General features: G+C 40.7%; 1 long non-coding RNA gene across 1 annotated transcript in view; it reads left to right on the top strand.

The window, feature by feature from the left end:
* LOC136620943 (uncharacterized) overlaps nt 1–18,470 on the top strand; it is a 48,322-nt gene extending 29,852 nt beyond the window's left edge. Inside the window, exon 2 of the long non-coding RNA XR_010791200.1 lies at nt 17,594–18,470. This is a non-coding gene — a long non-coding RNA (uncharacterized lncRNA). The remainder of the gene's footprint in view (nt 1–17,593) is intronic.
* Nucleotides 18,471–22,004: the final 3,534 nt, after the last annotated feature.

Here is a 22,004-nt window from a genome sequence, read left to right as displayed (position 1 = left end):
ATTTGCAACACTGCAAAAAGCAGCCTCAACAGTACTGCACATGGTCAGATGTGGCCCTAAGAAGGGACCGTTGGCGTTCTTGAAGCCTAAAATCAATCTAACACACTCCCTATAGCAGCTCCGGCATCAGCAGCACTTTCCCTGATCTCTGTCAGAATGCATCTGTGGTGAGCCGCGGGAGGGGCCGATTTATATACTCGGGTGACACCTGATCTCGCCGGCCACTCACTGCAGGGGGGTGGTATAGGGCTTGAACGTCGTAGGGGGAAGTTGTAATGCCTTCCCTGTCTTTCTATTGGCCAGAAAAGCGCGCTAACGTCTCAGAGATGAAAGTGAACGTAACTCGAACATCGCGTGGTGCTCGCCTCTAGTAACTAGCATCTCGAACACGCTAATACTCGAACGGGTATCAAGCTCGGACGAGTACGTTCGCTCATCTCTAGTTGGGACCCATTAGCTTTTCCTATTTATAACATAATCAGATACATTCCTCTCAGTGTATAGGCAGATAGAGAGATTTATCTCAGACTGTATGTGAAAATGTCACCCCACAGAATGTGCCACCTCACACGCTGCTCATTTTTACCCTGAAAGGTAACACCCCTTTTTATTCAAATTTCCTTCCCAGACTGAAGGTTGCAGCCCCTTGTTATACTTAAAGGCATACTCCATCCCAGCAGTCCATGTCCACTTCATTTTGTACTTGACAGTCTTCCAATACATACAACAGTCAGTTTTATTCCTGTCAGTATATATTCATATTTCTAAATGCCTTTTGTTTTGCTGAGAAGATAACTGTCCCATACATTGCGGGGTACAGATATGTTATTAGTTACATAAAATAGGAATGGTCATGCTAAATTTCAAGTTTGTGCAGTGCAGATGTGTGATATTAGTTACATGACAGAGGGGGTCACTCACTTTTATGCATAGGATTGAATAATCAAGTTGCAACCCTTTAAATTTCCAATATTTAGTACGCAAAGAACGGTCATGGCAAATTTCACATTTGTGCGGTAAAAATTTGTTTAATTATTTGTTGCATCGGGAAGTGAGAGAATTAGATTCCGTATGTAAAATTTGAACGCTAATTCTTTTGCACATAGAATTGAATAATAGAGTTAGGACCCATTAACTTTTCTTATTTATGATTGTGCCAAATTTCAGATTTCTGATATCAGGAAGTGAGGGAATTAGATTACGTACGTAAGATTTGGACGCTAATTCTTTTGCGCTTAGAATTAAATAATCGAGTTGGGACCCATTAGCTTTTCCCCACTTATGGCATAATCTATGCCTGTGCCAAATTTATGTTTCTACAACATCAGGAAGTAAGAGAATTAGATTCCTATGTAAAATTTGGATGCTAATTCTTTTGTGCTTAGAATTGAATAATCGAGTTGAGACCCATTTAACTTTTCCTATTTATGACATAATGAATGCTCGTGCCAAATATCAAATTTCTATGACATCGGGAAATGAGAGAATTAGACTTTGTACGTAAATTTTGGACGCTAATTCTTTTGTGCTTAGAATTGAATAATCAAGTTGGGACCCATTACCTTTTCCTATTTATGACAGTCTATGCTCGTGCCAAATTTCAAGTTTCTATGCCATTGGGAAGTGAGAGAATAAGATTCCGTACATAAAATTTGGACGCTAATTATTTTGTGCTTAGAATTGAATAATTGAAATGAAACCCATTAACTTTTCCTATTTATGACATATTCAATGCTCTTGCCAAATTTCAAGTGAGAGAATTAGATTCCGTAAGTAAAATTTGGACGCTAATTCTTTTGCGCTAGAATTGAATAATCGAGTTAGAAACCCTTAACTTTTGCTATTTATAAGATATTCAATGCTCGTGCCTAATTGCAATTTTCTATGACATCGGAAAGTGAGAGAATTAGATTACGTACGTAAAATTTGGACGCTAATTCTTTTGCACTTAGAATTGAATAATCGAGTTGGGACCCATTAGCTTTTCCTATTTATGACATAAGCAATGCTCATGCCAAATTTCATGTTTCGACGACATCGGGAAGTGAGAGAATTAAATTATGTATGTAAAATTTGTACGCTAATTCTTTTGTGCTAGAATTGAATAATCGAGTTGGGACCTCTTTACTTTTCCTATATTGGACATAATCTATGCTTGTGCCAAATTTCATGTTTCTATGACATCGGGAAGTGAGAGAATTAGATTCCGTACATAAAATTTGGACAGTAATTCTTTTGTGCTACAATTGAATAATCGAGTTGGGACCCATTAGCTTTTCCTAATTAGGACATAATCTATGCTTGTGCCAAATTTCATGTTTCTGCGACATTGGGAAGTTGGAGAATTAGTGGCGAGTCAGTGAGTGAGTCAGTGAGGGCTTTCGTCTTTATATCTATATATATAAATACGAAAGCTCTCACTGACTCACTCACTGACTAACTGACTCGCCAAAAGTTCTCTAACTTCCCGATATCGTAGAAACATGAAATTTGGCACACGCATAGATTATCTCCAAAATAGGAAAAGTAATTTGGTCCCAACTCGATTATTCAATTCTAGCACAAAAGAATTGGCGTCGAAATTTTACATACGTAATCTAAATCTGTCATTTTCCAATGTCATAGAAACTTAAAATTTGGCCCGAGCATTGATTATGTCATAAATGGGAAAAGTTAATGGGTCCCAACACGATTATTCAATTCTATGCGCAAAAGAATTAGCGTCCAAATTTTACGTACGGAATCTAATTCTCTCACTTCCCGGTGTTATAGAAACTCGAAATTTGGCAGGAGCATTGATTATGACATAAATAGGAAAAGTTAATGGGTCCCAACTCGATTATTCAATTCTATGCGCAAAAGAATTAGCGTCCAAATTTTACATACGGAATCTAATTCTCTCACTTCCCGGTGTTATAGAAACTCGAAATTTGGCACGAGCATTGATTATGTCATAAGTAGGAAAAGTTCGTAGGTCCCAACTCGATTATTCAATTCTAGCGCAAAAGAATTGGCATCGAAATTTTATGTGCGGAATGTAATTTTTTCACTTTCCGGTGTCATAGAAACGTGAAATTTGGCACGAGCATTGATTATGTCATAAATAGTAAAAGCTAATGGGTCCCAACTCGATTATTCAATTCTAAGCGCAAAAGAATTAGTGTCGAAATTTTACGTGCGGAATGTAATTTTTTCACTTTCCGGTGTCATAGAAACGGGAAATTTGGCACGAGCATTGATTATGTCATAAATAGGAAAAGCTAATGGGTCCCAACTTGATTATTTAATTCTATGCGCAAAATAATTAGCGTCCAAATTTTACATACGAATGTAATTTTTTCACTTTCCGGTGTCATAGAAACGGGAAATTTGGCAGGAGCATTGATTATGTCATAAGTAGGAAAATCTAATGGGTCCCAACTCCATTATTCAATTCTATGCGCAAAAGAATTAGCGTCGAAATTTTACGTGCGGAATGTAATTTTTTTCACTTTCCGGTGTCATAGAAATGGGAAATTTAGCAGGAGCATTGATTATGTCATAAATAGGAAAAGCTAATGGGTCCCAACTCGATTATTCAATTCTAAGCGCAAAAGAATTAGTGTGCAAATTTTAGGTACCTAATCAAATTCTCTCACTTCCTGATGTCATTTTATATAAAGGAAACGTCGCATGGTTACCTCCCCGTGGGGTGTTTCCTGGGTAACGCAGAGAACTATGCAAAATGGTGAACATATGTTTTTCCTCGGTATCTCTAAAGTAACCACGACTTCATAAGATTTTCCATATGAACACCAGATAAATACCAGTACCAAATTAACTCGGGCGAAGCCGGGTATATCAGCTACTATATATATAGAAATAGGAATAACACCAAGCTCCATTTACACGCTAAACTACCACTATTTGACAAAATAAAGAAAGAACTAAAGCAATGGCTACACCTGCCGCTATCCCTATTGGGATGATGCCACCTCATAAAAATGATGAGCTTCTCAAAACTTCTTCCCAATGCAGCAATCCCCTACTGCTCAAACATCGAGACATGACCCTCTTAATCTCAGAATTCACTAAATTTATCTGAGCAGGCAGAAAAACCTGCATCTCACTCAAAAAGCTATAGCTGGATAAGGAGTAGGGAGGAATAAACTTTCCAAATATAAGAAGTCAGAACATAACTTGCCTGACTCACCACATACTAGACTAGATAAAGAAGACTGATGCATAAATCTGCAGATAAATTGAATATAACTTAGCTGCACCCTGGGACTTATACAGCCTATGCGACCCTCCCAGCAGACATAAAAAATCACACTAAGGGCTCCTTTCCACTGGCAAGGTAATCGCATGTTTTCAGTGCGATGTGAGAGAGCGAGCTCTCGCAAGAAAGTCCCACACATGTTGTTCAATGACAACCTTTCCACTAGCGATGTTTGAGGGCAAGCTGCGATGCGAGGATTAAAAATCGCAGCAGGAGGATTGTTTCAGCGTTTTGCATTTTTCTGTCGCCTATACAGTGCAATGGCAAAACAGATTCTCGCATCGTAACACAGAAGCTTGCGACTTTAACATTGCAATTTTCTCACAGATATCGCTATCACCAGTGGAAAGGAGCCCTTACTGAGATACCATAATCATGTGAAAGGAACTGAGGAAGGCCTACGGCCTCCACTTCCTCATGTCCAAGGATGACTAAGGCCTCCCTCACACAGGCATTTGTAAAAACGCTGCATTTTTCAATGCTGCATTTACTACATTTTCAGTAGCATTAGCATGCGTTTTGACAGCGTTTTGGCTGCGTTTTTAGCACAGCTGAAAATGTAGCCAAGGAAGCTAGAAACTTTTTTTAAGATTTGCTGGGATAGCAATCTGCGTTTAATGCTATAAAATTGCAGTACAAAGTTGTGCTGCATTTTCAGCAGTGCTGAAAATGCAGCCCATTCATTTCAATGGGAGACACAGCTGAAAACGGCCAAGAATAGATCATGCAACGCTTTCAAAAAGCAGCGTTGGAAATACTGCATTTTCAGCCTTGTGTGAGCAGTCCCTCTGAAATGAATGGGAGAGTTGTACAGCATTTAGTGCAGTGCTGAAAACGCAGCGCTAAACTCTGTACAAAAACAATTGTGTGAGGGAGGCTTTAGAGACTGAGCTTCTTCGAAGCTGGAACATGATATGCAAACATGAGGTGTAAAAAGAGTCTTTTTTTTCAAAAAAATGCATTATGCCATATATGGTTTTAACATTCCAGCCACAGCAGCAAATCATGACAGACTGATAAATTGCCTAAAATGTGGCCTTCCGGACACAGACTTTGAGCATGCTATATGGTCATGCACGCAAACGAAACGATTTTGGGAAATGATCGCACACTATATCCAAACTACATGGAAGATAAAAATAGGTGTGAACAGGCTTTCTCTACTCTCCCATGCCGAACTGCAGCAGACAACAGATATCACAAAACATCCATCTACCCTGTGATAGACATGATGATTAGTTAGTATAAAATGTCTATTGATTTGTATAAACCAAATGTATTATGCAGCTGTAATGACTTTTAACTTAGTGGAGGGTAATGGCCACACAATTTCATCATGCTATTTGCTAGACAATGGGATGGTGAAATGTGTGATGTAATGTTAGCTGAGTACATAAAGTTGCACAAGAAGCCTCTAAGAGTTAAGGGTCATAGTGTTATATGCATACCTGTATCCAATACTGAGTGTTTACCTAGCCCTCTTCCACCCCCCCCATACTGAAGTTAGTTAAACAATGAGTTGACACGCACACAGAAATGCCTTCAGCTAGGACAAAGTCCACGCTACATCAAGACTTGAGGAAGGGTGGGCAGAGAGGCGGGAGATTCTATATGATCCGACAAATGAGAATCTTATATGTTACTGATGTAATCTGTTGCACGCCCATTAAAGGGCGATTATGATGTGTTATAATAAAAAGCCTGAGCCTCTACACAGTGTAGAGACTCTCCCGGTTTTAGACCAGCATTTGTGTCTGGTCGATGATGTGTGCACACTATACAATTTGGAAGCTACAAAATACCCCGAAACCTGCTGGAGAAAACCATAATCCAGATCAATCCCACCCTTTCTCCATGTGTTCTTCCTAGCCACCAAGCATACAATCTTAAAACACTGGCTTTCACATACACTCCCCGAGGTAGCAGAAGTAATGACCATAGAAAGAATAGAAGTAAAAAGGCACAAGAATAAGTGTGCAAAAAACACTTCAAAAATGGAAGGGATTTCTTACTTCCCACTCCTCAGAAACAGACATATCCACAATAATAACTCCCTTTAGATATGCAGAATGGTACCTAATGGAGGAACTGAGGGGAACACTGGGCATGCTAGTGGTGAGCGGAGAGAAAGCTAGGGGCTGGGAACTCCGACTATAAGGCAAAACGAATCCTGGTCTGTCTCTTGTAGTAAACATATCCACTTCATCTACCCTCTCCTGAACCCTCCCATATCCATACCCCTTCCTCCCACCGGACCCCCCCCGGAGGAGACATTATGAGTCAAGACTGTCCTAAAAACTTCCTCATGATAGAAAGCTACTGCTCCGGCCACCAAATAAAAAAAAAGTAAAAACCAAGTTAAGAAACAAAAGCAGATGGCAGGAAAATACTGTACAATTCAGCACGGAGTCGTTTGTTTAAGAAATATGTAATTTTCTGTCTAAGTGATCCTGCGTGATCAGCATGTAAAGTGATGCTTCTCGTCAATACTGTGCAAATGTTCTTGTATTCTATTGAATGATTAACAAATAAAAAAAAATTTAAAAAACATTTTGCAAGAAAATATATTGGTTCTACACCTCTGACTTTCATAAAAAGGGAGAGTGCCCTGTTTCAAATCTTGCTATTGGGTCTTGATTTCTGGTTCTGCCACAAGTCAGCCTGCCTTGGGTATGGTTTGCAGGCATATCAATATTGTAAAATATTTATATTTTTGAATTGTGCCTGTCAGTCATAAGAATACCTAAAATGAAGTATAAGTGAATATCACAAGATTAACTTCTTTCAAAAGCAACATCTTGTCTTTTTTTCTTCACAATGGATGCCACATCATTTTTCAGCTTACAGATACAGGATTCAAGTTGTTGCCAAAAGTCTTTAAACATTTGTGACTGCTTCTCTGTAAAAAGCCGCAAAAGATAAATGTTCTCCTCCTCCTAAAATAAAATATATGTGCATTACATAGCTTGAATAAGCAGTTTTTTTCTATAGTTAATAGTACTGAGCAGTTGTCATGTGAAAAATCACCTTCAAGTACTACACAGTCCACAAAAAATGCTATTACCTTGCAACCCTGGTTCTGTCTCTCTTCTGTATATTTGGCAAATGTGACACAGTACTCCCTCAAGTTATAGTATTTTATTTTTGGGTAACTCCATATCAGCATTAATCAAACAACTTTGATCAGCGTCTATGAGTACATAAGTTCTAGACTGGACTGTGGAGAGTTATTGGATCTTGTATATCTTGATTTTGGCAGAGTGTTCGACATTGTCCCTTATAAAAGGTTGGTATATAAAATTAGAAAACTTGGTCTGGGCGAGAGTGTGTGCAAGTAGTCAGTGATAGAAAGCAATATACACCCACTATAATTTTTTGTTACATATATATTTAACTCACATTCATCTCTGGTAGCACTCCCTGCTGTTTGTCCTGTGGCTGAAATGCTGGTCCACTGTTTTGCAATCAGGGTAGATCTACATGGGCTGTAAGCCTCACTGTTCCCTTTCTCTGGACTACTGATCAGACAGCATAGTAACTGTAGTAACTCTGCTTATAGGAGGGGAAGCATGCACAGTTGGTTCCATTCTCTAAATCTGACAACTAAGGAAGAATTTACAGCAGTGTTGACCAACTATTCACAAGTACTGAATAATAATTTGTAGTTCCTATGATTTACCTGTACTTTTATAACTGGAGGTGCAGTTGACTCCTCCACGTGTTTCAGTTGTGATCAAAGCTAAAGTTTATTAAGATGGCTATTTAGAACATCTCCAAACAGTCTTGTTTCTCATTTTGATCTTGCGAAATGGGATTGCAAGTGTGTGTGGCTTTTGTAAATTTATATAAAAGTGAGTGTTACTAGACAGATTGAGTGTGGGGTCTAACTGTATATTATATATAACAATATATAAGTGTAAATATATATTAGGTTTAGGGAATGTAAAGTAAGGCAAGTGAATAGCTGCTGGAATGCAAAGGAATGAGAGACGTGAGTGGCAGTGGGAATAATAGAGATGAGTTTAGGTTGAACTTTTGTTTTATAGCACCCCCACCTGAGAGACGGAACCCATTGCAAATGCTATAGTGGTAGTTATGCCTCTGCATACCATAGAGATTTTTATATATAACATACTTTATTAGGAAATTATAGTACCAGTGTTTCTGGTGGTGCAATGCGCCACACAGCTGTGCTACATGCTAAATAGAGATGAGCGAGCATACTCGCTAAGAGCAATTACTTAAGCGAGTATTGCCCTTAGCGAGTACCTGCCCACTCGGAAAAAAAGATTTAGGTGCCGGCGGAGGGCGGGGAGCGGCAGGGAGATCGGGGGAGGGGGGGAGGGAGATCTCCCTCCGCTCCCTCCTGCTCACCCCCGCAACTCACCGCTCACCCCTGCCGGCACTCGAATCTTTTCTTCCGAGAGGGCAGGTACTCGCTAAGGACAATACTCGCTCAAGTAATTGCCCTTAGCAAGTATGCTCACTCATCTCTAATGCTAAATCTATCCTGATTTTCAGACATCACATACACAGCTCTGCTACATCCATCGTGGTTCCCAGACATCACACACACAGCTATACTACATCCAAGTTGATTTTCAGACATCACACAGCTCTGCTATATCTATCCTAATTTTCAGACATTATACAAACACCTGTGCTACATTAATCCTTATTCCCACACATGGCACACACAGCTGTACTACATCCATCCTGATCCCCACAGATTACACACACAGCTCTTCTATAACCATACTATTGCACAGACATTACATACACAGCTCTAATACATCCATACTGATGCACAGACATTACACACACAGCTCTACTACGTCCAACCTGAATTTCACACATTACACAAACAGCTTAACTACATCCATCTTGATTTCCACACATTACACAAACAGCTCTACTACATCAATCCTCATTCCCACACATGATGCACACAGCTGTACTATATTCATGCTGATTTGCACACATTACACTCACAACTGTGGTACATGCATCTTGATTCCCACACATTACACACACAGCTCTACTACATCCATGCTGATCTGCACACATGACACACACACAGCTTTACTACATCCATATTGATTCCCACACTTTACACAAACAGCTCTACTACATTCATGCTGATTCCCACAAATGGCGCATACAGCTGTGGTACATTGAAAACCATTCTTATTTTCACACATCACACATACACACCTCAACTACATCCATCCTGATTCCCATACATCACACACACAGCTGTGCTACATTCACATTCAATCTGATTTTCGGACATCTCACACCACAGCTCTACTACATCCTTATGCCTTCAGTTTACCCAGCAGGGATGACAACCAGCACAGCACACTTCTGGATGCAGTGATCCGCTCCTGGTGATGTGATTCCTGACTCCATCTACAAAGATGATCACATGATGGTGCTGCATCACAGGTCCTGGTAGCTGCTCTTGGCTTATCCAGTACACAGTGCATTCTAGGCCCCATCGCATCCGTCAGAACCTACACTATCTTACTGCAAAGTAAATTAAAATCACAGAGGTGAGGGGGAACACAAAAACATATTTCACTGGAAAAAAGCCAAACATGCAATACCTGATAAGGTGCGAAGCAGGCACGATAGCCGCTAACAGGCACGATCACCATAAGACCGGCCCAATGGTTGTAGGGTCGGTGCAATAGCCGTAGAACCTAGCAATATGCAGCAAGCCAGACTATAAACCAGGGGAGCTAAACTGTCCACTGCAGACGTATATGCAGCCACCCACTCAACCCAGCCCAGATTGGGGAGGAGCAACTGCATGTAACTAAATCTGCAATGTGAACGATACCACAGAAGCCAGCCAATAGATGGGTGCATCCCATAATACAGGATTACAACTTTATACAGTTTGTTATGGACTTCTGGGGTAGCCCAAGATGTCAGCCATTGTTAAGATACGGGGCAACCCACTGTCATGTCAGTGTGAATTATAATCCTGTATTGTGGGATGCACTTGGAAGCTCTGATGGAAGGCTGAGAAGCTCTGTGTAGTATGGACACTTCAGAGACGGAATGAGAATGTCATCTGTTGAACCCCTATAAGTGCGGGGAATCTTTGGTGATGGCAATATGTGATTTGTAACTTTTAGGTAATAATGTGTAGCTAATGATGTAATGTAACTTGCTAACTTTATACTTTGTGATGTGACGTCTGCAACCATTATGTTTTGTAAATAGCTATTATCATTTGTATATAGGTATTATACTTTGTATATAGATCCAATAGTTTACAAACGTAGGACAATTATTCACCACTATGCTTGATTATCATTTGGCTTGAATAAATTCTTATTGTTAAACCTTCCAGAGTGTTGTACTCTCTTAAAAGCGTAGTCTGAACTTAAGTTTTGCTCCTTGCAGCAATACATAAATGGCACTGTGAACACGATTACGCAGAGAGCAATAGTTATTTTAAAGCAAAATTCTGAAAATCTGAAATTTAAAGAATTCATTTTGATAATTTGGCATAGTGTGAAAATGTCAGTATTTAAGAAAATCCACCATAGTACAAAAATGTCGGGAACTAAGAACAAAGAAGTGTCAGGACCACCGATTCTCTGGGGCTCTGTGCCCGCACAGCTGGTCCTGTCACCCGGGCTGCTGGGGTATAGCGCAAGGGAGTTCCGGTCCTTGTGACCTCACCGGCCGCCGGGGGTCCCGGACGCTGGCTCCAGGCATATGCTCCCGTGCGCAGGGGGCGGCGCCTGGGTAATCGGGTTGATGGGGACACGGCGGATGCTATCCCGCGCTGTATCCCCGTTGCCATGACACCCTAATTAGCATGCTCTGCACTGCTGGATGTCTGGGTCTCTGCCCTCACTACCTTATGTCTGGGTCTTGCTGCTGTCAGCCTCCCCGCCCCAATCACCAGCAGGGAAACAATAATATCAGCACTACCCATGGAGAACTGCTGATAAGGCTGAATGACAATTTTTAGGTTGGACTGAATTTAACGATCAGCTAGCAGTGCACGAAAAGTGCACGATGGCCGTGTGTTTAGACGCAACGATTATCGCTCAAACGATCGCTTTTTAGTGACTTTTGAGAGATCATTGCTCAATGTAAATGGACCTTTAGTTATGCTTTTGTAAAAAAACAACCAAAAAAAGGTCTAAATTCAGACAAGGTTTTTGAATTTTCATTTTTGGAGCTTCAGTGCATATTGAGTTCAGAAGAACTCATATGTGTGGAAAAAACAGACAGTGTCTTTCTTATGCATATTAGCTGCAGAAAGACCCTTGTTTAATATTTGTTTTTGTATATGTTAAATGTTTGTGGATCCTTGTAACAGGTGTAGTGGAAACCCAATATATCTATATTTTGGACCGATACTGTGGACCTTTTGTAGTGGACAATGAACCTGTTTTTATTCTGTATACTAAATGCCAGTACTTTTCCATTACTGATACAAATATAGATATGCCTTTTTTCATGTATCCAATGTATCTACTTCCTTTAATGAAACTTCTGTTCTCAAAACGCTGACAAGATGATATATAGTATAAACACGTTACATTTTCCATCTGTTTTGTAATTTTAGAAGAAGTAGAAATCAGACATAGATAACCACAGTCTGAAACAGCTACTGCAATAATAACCCAAGCAGTTTTACTGGAAACTTATGCAAATAACACGGGAAATTTATGCAATTAATAGTTCAAGCTGTAATATCCAATCATATCGAAGGAACCACACGTGGGTCCAAGACAACCCACTCATCTCGTTCACCACCTGATGGCCAATTACAGATGACCGGAGGATGGAAGAATTGCAAGATGCTTATCCAATAATCAAACAATACGTTGTATCTATGTAATCTTTGACCTGCCCAGATGGGCAGATATGTTAAACTCTTTTAAAAGAGGCTGCGCGCCCAACATTAAAGCAGAATTGAGGAAGCTTATACATGCTGAACCTGTGTCAGTGTGAAATCTTCTTATGCGCATATAATCAATTCAGAATTAATCTGGAAGGGTGTAAACATTCCAAATTGAGTAAGTTGTTGGACACAAAAGGAAATCCACGACAGTTGGTGGCCCATACGGGGATTGATCGATTGGCTCCAAACAGATCAGACGCAAGGCGCGGACATAGGCAACCTTGGACTTGGCGGGCCCAACAAATCATCAGAACATGGTAAGATAAATTAATTATCTATACCTGTGTGGCTGACTCCAAGTTTGCCTATGTGCCGTGTCAAGGCCGATCGATTTGGATTCGCACGACAGATATTTTTAAGAACCTGTCATAAGATATAAAAGGAATGTTTGCATGCCTGTTGTCTTGAGAGTACTGGTCGATTGGCGAGGTCAGTAAGTTGCCCTAAGGGAGAGGAAGACCCTGGACAGGCGTCCCTGCTCGGGTCAGGTTTGGTGACGAAAACCTAAGAGTAAGGGACCTGTCAGGAGAGTTTGACCAGGTGTTCCTGCTCGGGTCGGTTTGGTTACAAAACCTAAGAGTCAGGGAACTGTCAAACGTCTGGACAGGTACCGCTGCTTCGGTAAAGTCTGGTAAGAGACCTAGGAGTGAGGGAACTGCCAGACAGCATCCCGAGGGGCAGTGAGACTAAGCCAGCCGTACTGGTGCTCTGTCTATTTGTGTGTGTCCACAAATATTTGTTTATCGTTTGAACGTTCATGAGTGGATCCCTCTGTCTGAGGGTAGATTAATAAACTGTGTAGCGACAGAAATGCTAGAGACTCTAGGGCGGGACATACTGTGTCCGGCGTCTGAGGAGACTTCTATAATCATGAATCTGGCTGCCATGATTGAAATTTTAGTGAGAGAGAAAGGCTGCTTGACCGAATCTGCAGCCTTCAGACCCCCTTACTTCCTCATTCTCCAGGAGGAAATAACTTTGTTGTTTAATAAAATAAAGGAATATAATGAGTTATACTGTCTTACAAAGGCAGGTAAAGATAGAAGTATTGTAAAGTGCATTTTTACCGGTGGCTAGAGTCACAGTTGGATGTTCTGTGTTGTACTAAATTGTTAGAGCATGTGGATTAAACCCAAGCGATAGAGGAGAAAGCAAATTCATGTGCCGTGACAAATAACAACTACTGTTCTTGTTATGTACTACAACTACTGGTCTTGTTATGTAATCTAATCTTTGTTATACGTCCGTCATACAAATGTAAGAAGTTATATGCCACTCACATCCTGTGGGGGCTTTTAAGAATACAAGCGTTACAAACTGTAACAAACTGCATAGTCCGCCGTGCCCACTAGAAAATACATCTATGTTTGCCAGATACCACATACAATGTTAGGTGGTCACAGCTGTGACCATAAAGTTACAACATAGTAGTTATACATTAGACGTTAATGTCAGTCAAAGGAAGAGAAGGCGGGCTGAAATGGCGTCGGTACCAATGCATACCAAAGACACCAGCATTCAATATAACAGTTCAGTAAATAAGGAAATAGAATAATATCTCAGTCACTCAACAACCTGGGACAAACCTGTTGTAAAAGTAAATTAACCACATTCTACCTTATAATCCTGTCTGTCTCTTCTGGTCTGTGTTAGAGAAAGGAGGGGCTGTCACGGGAGGGAGAGATTTTAAAAAGAGGAAGTTACTGGTGCTGCAGTCACAGGGAAGTTAAATTTAAATAGTTTAGACTAGTTTAAATAGTTAAATTTAATAGAAGTTAAAATAAATAATTACAGGGAGTAAGAGGTAGATCTAAGTTAAGCGGAGAAGCCGAAGAATGGGAAACAGGCAGGTAACGATCAGGCCTGGTATTCACAGGAGGGACGGGGCAGGTTGACCCGTAAATTGAAAAAATGTAAATTGTGTGATGCATAAGACTTTACTTGTTTGTGATGTGTATTCGAGGACTGCAACCCTTAAATGAGAAAATAAGGAAGCAAGTGATCAGCCAAATTCAGAGGGGTGGAGCTAGATGATGCAAGAATACGTAATGGGTCTCTTGTATAACGAGGGGGTGAGAATCATAGATAGCCAGGAAAAAGTTTTGTTTTTTTCTCCTGTCTCAAAATTGATGACATTGCCGGCAGGATCAGATTAAATTAATAATGAATTCTCTTAAAGAATATCACATTTTAAATAAGGCTGCCCGGATGGAAGGCATGTCTCTGTTATTGGCACTGATAGCCACTGCGGAAACTCAGCTTTCCATGGTTCCTGACACCCACAAGACAGGCATAGGGAAATTGAGTATACCCACCATGATAATATATATGAGACCCAGATACACACCCCTGGGTCAAACAGTATCCCCCTAGTTTAAAAAAAAAAAAAAAGGGGTGAAGGGTTAGCCACGCATGTTAGGTGCTGTGTGCTGATGCTTTGGAAAAACTACCGACCGGCCACAATTTCACTGTTAATTTCCCTTGCAGAAGTTGTAAGGCCTGGAGGCCTCCAAAGACTAACCAAGTTCTGCAAGAAAGGTTGTTCTCCTGGCCAGGCCATACCTGTACCTACATCCGTTGCCAAATTCCGCACCTTTCTGGGCCTTGTTTCATACTGCCGCCCATACGACAGTATTGACACAAAAGCACGGAGGACAACCACGGCCACTGAGATACTACTCCATGAGGTTGGATCCAGTGACTCGAGGAGCTCCCTCATGTGTTTGTGCAGTGGCAGCAGTACAGGCAATGGTTGACAAATCTTCTAAGTTGGTATTGGACTACCCCCTAGTGGTCCACACCCCAAATGACATCCAGAACATACTCATGCAAGTGCAACCCAAGCACTTATCTCTGGCCTATTAGATCTGGCTACAATGTGCTCTTTCCATGCCTCCCCCAATATTTCTTTCCGATGTTGTACTACCTTGAACCTGGCTACTCTTCTTTTAATCAGGTATTCCGGTTCAAACAGGGGAGGGGAGGCATAGGTGATCTGAGTATGGCAGATCAGCTATTTTTAAATTTTTTAAAATTCTGTGCAACAAGATTCTGACAAAAACTGTTATTAGAATCCACTGTTAATGATGTATATTTTGAGTTTTCTTTTGTAGATGGTACCAGGGTGAGGATTGATGACTCCGAACCAGATATGCAGAGGTCACACAACAAGATGTCCTAAACGCAGAAGCTCTGCCTCCGCATGTCTCAGTGCAAGAAGCGGAACCGAAGGCCCTCACTGAGGCGTGTAGAGTGGTAGAAGGTAAGACGGCAACTCTTTACACTGACTCCTGGAATGCATTTGGCATAGCTCATAATTATGGCCCAATATGGAAGGCCAGAGAGCTTGTTATCTCAGCAGGACAGCCAATTAAGAATGGTGCAGCGGTGCAGAGTCTCATGGAAACCCTACTACTACTACCTGGCAATGGAGAGCTCACACCGATTTCTACAATGGAGAAGCAAGAGACGACACCCTCGCCGACAGTACAGTAAAGGCAGCGGCCATCAAGCCGTGAAAGAAAGAAAAGATACTGACAGCATGAGTCAGTGGTAAAAACTTTGGACATTGATAAAACCTTTGGACTTTGATAAAAACTTTGGACATTGACAAAACTTTGGACATTGATATGTCAAGGACTTTACAGTTACAAGCCAACGAGGAAGGAAAGCAAGATGGGCTAAAAGACGGGAGCAACAGAACAGGACGGCGTATGGCGAACAGTCAGCAGAACTTGCCTACAGAGGTCCCTGTTCCCCATGATGGCCCAACTGGTACACAGAATCAAAAGCAGCAATGACATTGACACTGAACAAGAATGGGTGACACCTGGGTTCTCTGTAGCTGCTGCATCATTTGTCCAGTTTGCATGATCTTTGCCATATGCGAGTCAGGACAGAAGTAAGGTGGCCATATAACACTTGCCTGGACCACTCTACCTATTTCAGAGATTGCCAATTTGACCACATTCAGCTCACACCTGTTGGGGAGTATGAATATGTGCTTGTTGTTGCTCGAGTCTTTTTCAGGTTTGAGGCCCACCCTGATACTAAGGTAAATGAGCAGGTAACCACACAGAAGCTCATGAATGAGGTAATCTACAGATACAGGGTACCGGAAGTGAATAAGGTAAACGAAGGTACACACTTCATAGGTGAAATAATGTGACATCATGTCTGGAAAGTAATTGGACAGGGGAGTGTGCCTTAGTAAAGCCCTTATGCTCCTCCATATCCTGTCAGACAGCATTGAGGATAATGAGGTTACCCCCAATAGTTACTTTATCTCGATCCAACTCTGCTGTGTTCTATAGTTATCCTGTCATGTTGGTCTATCCTTGTTTTCTGCATAGGCACGGCGGTTCTTTCCAGTCTTGTCACTAGGTAGTGTAGGGTCAGTGTTGGCTGCCTGGACGTGTCCACCATCCGGGCTATCTCCAGGAGGGACATTGGTGTGGGTGAAGATCAGGGAGTCCCACGCCGTGCGTACCTGTGCACACTACTAGCATTGTAATAGCACACTAGAGTGAGAAGAGAGGCTCCTGGTGGTAGTTTTGACCTACACATGTACATTGACGTCATAGGACAGCCAAGGGGAGTACCTGACGAGTTTTAAAAATTAGAGCTAGATTCGAGTCCATTTTTCTGATCATTATAGTAAATAAAATGTTGACTGGATTAATTATGTTTATTATAATTAGCAGCGATTTATAAATTATACTAGAGATGCCTTATAGGGACTAGTCGACCAATAGGACCTACCTCGACTATGACTTTTCAAAATAGAATGGCACTAAGTACGATTTTAGCCAAAAAGGGGAGTGTCTGTAAGATGATAGGGGTGACTTGTACCTACATTCCAGACAACACGTGACCCGCAGGTAAAGACGCAGTTGCCATTAAGAAGCTGACCGCACTAACTAAAAAGAGCTAACCTTAGTCTGTTTCCTCAGTAAGGTACCTAACAGGAGAAGAAAAAATATATAAAAAATAAGTTTTAAAACATTGTGTATTTAGAACACTGTGATAGGTTTTCGCTAAGATTTTGCTTATTTTTATCTGCAGTGCACTCTGCATATGTCCACGCAACATGCCGGTGTTACAACGCCCCTGGTCCTGTTACCTTGCCGCCTCTGGGAAAGTGAAGTGGGAATAATCACCTTGTAGTTTCTTCCTTCCAGACTGATAGATATGATCACGCACGTACTAATAGGGCAGAGGTTCAGTCATGTTGATCAGGCATTAGATAGCCCTAATTTTGAACTCTTTGTGGATGAATCGAGGTAGTGTCAAGAAGGCGGGTTCTACATAAGAGGTTACTCCTGATTAAAAAAAAAAAGATAACTATATTTGTTGCCATTATAATTGTCCTAATTTCTGTTGTTTGTTGCATACAGTGAATTCCGACCCTGATGACTACCCGGTCCACCTGTTTCACTATGATGTCCAACAAAAAGCCCACTGTCAGTGCAAATGTCGTCATCATGGATCCAGAATATGATGATGTCGAACCATCCTATACCCCCATGGCAGCAGTAGCTCCAGTCTACAACACAATGCAGGTCTAGGGTCAACGGTGGGGGATTGGGGTGGGACAGAGTAGGGACATGGAGTGTGGTGAGTTTAGTGAAACAGATAGTTTTAAGGGAGGTCTGTAGTGGAAACCCAATATATCTATATTTTGGACCTATACTGTGGACCTTTGTAGTGGACAATGAACCTGTTTTTATTCTGTATACTAAATGCTAGTACTTTTCCATTACTGATACAAATATAGATATGCCTTTTTTCATGTATCCAATGTATCTACTTCCTTTAATGAAACTTCTGTTCTCAAAACGCTGACAAGATGATATATAGTATAAACACGTTACATTTTCCATCTGTTTTGTAATTTTAGAAGAAGTAGAAATCAGACATAGATAACCGCAGTCTGAAACAGCTACCGCAATAATAACCCAAGCAGTTTTACTGGAAACTTATGCAAATAACACGGGAAATTTATGCAATTAATAGTTCAAGCTGTAATATCCAATCATATTGAAGGAACCACACGTGGGTCCAAGACAACCCACTCATCTCGTTCACCATCTGATGGCCAATTACAGATGACCGGAGGATGGAAGAATTGCAAGATGCTTATCCAATAATCAAACAATACGTTGTATCTATGTAATCTTTGACCTGCCCAGATGGGCAGATATGTTAAACTCTTTTAAAAGAGGCTGCGCGCCCAACATTAAAGCAGAATTGAGGAAGCTTATACATGCTGAACCTGTGTCAGTGTGAAATCTTCTTATACGCATATAATCAAATCAGAATTAATCTGGAAGGGTGTAAACATTCCAAATTGAGTAAGTCGTTGGACACAAAAGGAAATCCAAGACTCAGGTTTGCACCTACATCTGAGAAAATGCAGAGTGTAATACAAATGTATGGTTCTTTGTGTACATAGGAGACTTCCCTGCATATTGAATGAATGGATTGAAGGCAGAGAAAGTGTGCTTGTGAGATACACATAATTGATGACTGTGTGCTGGGATATTGCTATGTACAAATTCATTTACATGAGTTGGACTAATAGTATATGTATTTGGTTTTTGTTCTGTTGGGAAACTATTAAAATGATGTGAATATATATTGCATAATATACTTGTGAAAAAGTGTGACAAATCTTGAAATGGGATGTTGTAAATGCGCAACTACTGATGAAATGATTATGACAAATCTAAGATTATCTATCTCTCTCTCTCTCTCTCTCTCTCTCTCTCTCTCTCTCTCTCTCTCTATATATATATATATATATATATATACACACTACCGTTCAAAAGTTTGGGGTCACCCAAACAATTTTGTGTTTTCCATGAAAAGTCACACTTATTCACCACCATGCGTTGTGAAATGAATAGAAAATAGAGTCAAGACATTGACAAGGTTAGAAATAATGATTTGTATTTGAAATAACATTGTTTTTACATCAAACTTTGCTTTCGTCAAAGAATCCTCCTTTTGCAGCAATTACAGCATTGCACACCTTTGACATTCTAGCTGTTAATTTGTTGAGGTAAGCTTGTGAAATTGCACCCCACGCTTCTAGAAGCATCTCCCACAAGTTGGATTGGTTGGATGGGCACTTCTGGCGTACCATACGGTCAAGCTGCTCCCACAACAGCTCAATGGGGTTCAGATCTGGTGACTGCGCTGGCCACTCCATTACCGATAGAATACCAGCTGCCTGCTTCTGCTGTAAATAGTTCTTGCACAATTTGGAGGTGTGTTTAGGGTCATTGTCCTGTTGTAGGATGAAATTGGTTTCAATCAAGCGCTGTCCACTGGGTATGGCATGGCGTTGCAAAATGGAGTGATAGCCTTCCTTATTCAGAATCCCTTTTACCCTGTACAAATCTCCCACCTTACCAGCACCAAAGCAACCCCAGACCATCACATTACCTCCACCATGCTTAACAGATGGCGTCAGGCATTCTTCCAGCATCTTTTCATTTGTTCTGCATCTCACAAACGTTCTTCTTTGTGATCCAAACACCTCAAACTTGGATTCATCCGTCCACAACACTTTTTTCCAGTCTTCCTCTGTCCAATGTCTGTGTTCTTTTGCCCATCTTAATCTTTTTCTTTTATTGGCCAGTCTCAGATATGGCTTTTTCTTTGCCACTCTGCCCTGAAGCCCAAAATCCCGCAGCCGCCTCTTCACTGTAGATGTTGACACTGGTGTTTTGCGGGTACTATTTAATGAAGATGCCAGTTGGGTACCTGTGAGGCGTCTGTTTCTCAAACTAGAGACTCTAATGTGCTTATCTTCTTGCTTAGTTGTGCAACGCGGCCTCCCACTTCTTTTTCTACTCTGGTTAGAGCCTGTTTGTGCTGTCCTCTGAAGGGAGTAGTACACACCGTTGTAGGAAATCTTCAATTTTTTAGCAATTTCTCGCATGGAATAGCCTTCATTTCTAAGAACAAGAATAGACTGTCGAGTTTCAGATGAAAGTTCTCTTTTTCTGGCCATTTTGAGCGTTTAATTGACCCCACAAATGTGATGCTCCAGAAACTCAATCTGCTCACAGGAAGGTCAGTTTTGTAGCTTCTGTAACGAGCTAGACTGTTTTCAGATGTGTGAACATCATCAATTAGCCTTCTGAGCCAATGAGCAAACACATTGTACCATTAGAACACTGGAGTGATAGTTGCTGGAAATGGGCCTCTATTCACCTTTGTAGATATTGCACAAAAAAACAGGCATTTGCAGCTAGAATAGTCATTTACCACATTAGCAATGTATAGAGTGCATTTGTTTAAAGTTAGGACTAGTTTAAAGTTATCTTCATTGAAAAGTACAGTGCTTTTCCTTCAAAAATAAGGACATTTCAATGTGACCCCAAACTTTTGAACGGTAGTGTATATATATATATATATATGCTGAAAGCCCTCACTGAAAGCCCTCACTGACTGACTCACTGACTGACTCACTGACTGACTCACTGACTGACTCACTGACTGACTCACTGACTGACTCGCCAAAAGTTCTCCAACTTCCCAATGTCGTAGAAACATGAAATTTGGCGCAAGCATAGATTATCTCCAAAATAGGAAAATAAATTGGGTCCCAACTCGATTATTCAATTCTAGCGCAAAAGAATTGGCGTCGAAATTTAACGTACATAATCTAAATCACTCACTTCCCAATGTCATAGAAACGGGAAATTTGGCAGGAGCATTGATTATGTCATAAAAAGGAAAAGCTAATGGGTCCCAACTCGATTATTCAATTCTATGCGCAAAAGAATTAGCGTCCAAATTTTACGTGCGGAATGTAATTTTCTCACTTTCCGGTGTCATAGAAACGGGAAATTTGGCACAAGCATTGATTATGTCATAAATGGGAAAAGCTAATGGGTTCCAACTCGATTATTCAATTCTAGGCGCAAAGGAATTGGCGTCCAAATTTTACGTACGGAATCTAATTTTCTCACTTTCTGGTGTCATAGAAACATGAAATTTGGCACGAGCATAGATTATGTCATAAATAGGAAAAGTTAATAGGTCCCAACTTGATTATTCAATTCTATGCGCAAAAGAATTGGCGTCGAAATTTTACGTGCGGAATGTCATTTCTTCACTTTCCAGTGTCATAGAAACAGGAAATTTGGCACGAGCATTGATTATGCCATAAATAGGAAAAGCTAATGGGTCCCAACTCCATTATTCAATTCTATGCGCAAAAGATTTAGCGTCCAAATTTTACGTGCGGAATGTAATTTTCCCACTTTCCGGTGTCATAGAAACATGAAATTTGGCACGAGCATTGATTATGTCATAAATAGGAAAAGCAAATGGGTCTCAACTCGAATATTCAATTCTAGCGCAAAAGAATTGGCGTCCAAATTTTACGTGCGGAATGTAATTTTCTCACTTTCCGGTGTCATAGAAAAGTGAAATTTGGCACGAGCATTGATTATGTCATAAATAGGAAAAGCGAATAGGTCCCAACTCGATTATTCAATTCTATGCGCAAAAGACTTAGCGTCCAAATTTTACGTGCGGAATGTAATTTTCTCACTTTCCGGTGTAATAGAAACGGGAAATTTGGCACGAGCATTGATTATGTCATAAATAGGGAAAGCTAATGGGTCCCAACTCCATTATTCAATTCTATGCGCAAAAGAATTAGCGTGCAAATTTTACGTACATAATCTAAATCTCTCACTTCCCAATGTCATAGAAACATGAAATTTGGCACAAGCATTGATTGTGTCATAAATATGAAAAGTTAATGGGTCCCAACTCGATTATTCA

This window comes from Eleutherodactylus coqui, chromosome 3, assembly GCF_035609145.1.
Source record: "Eleutherodactylus coqui strain aEleCoq1 chromosome 3, aEleCoq1.hap1, whole genome shotgun sequence".
Taxonomy (NCBI): Eukaryota; Metazoa; Chordata; class Amphibia; order Anura; family Eleutherodactylidae; genus Eleutherodactylus; species Eleutherodactylus coqui.
This window is presented reverse-complemented; position numbering and strand designations above follow the sequence as displayed.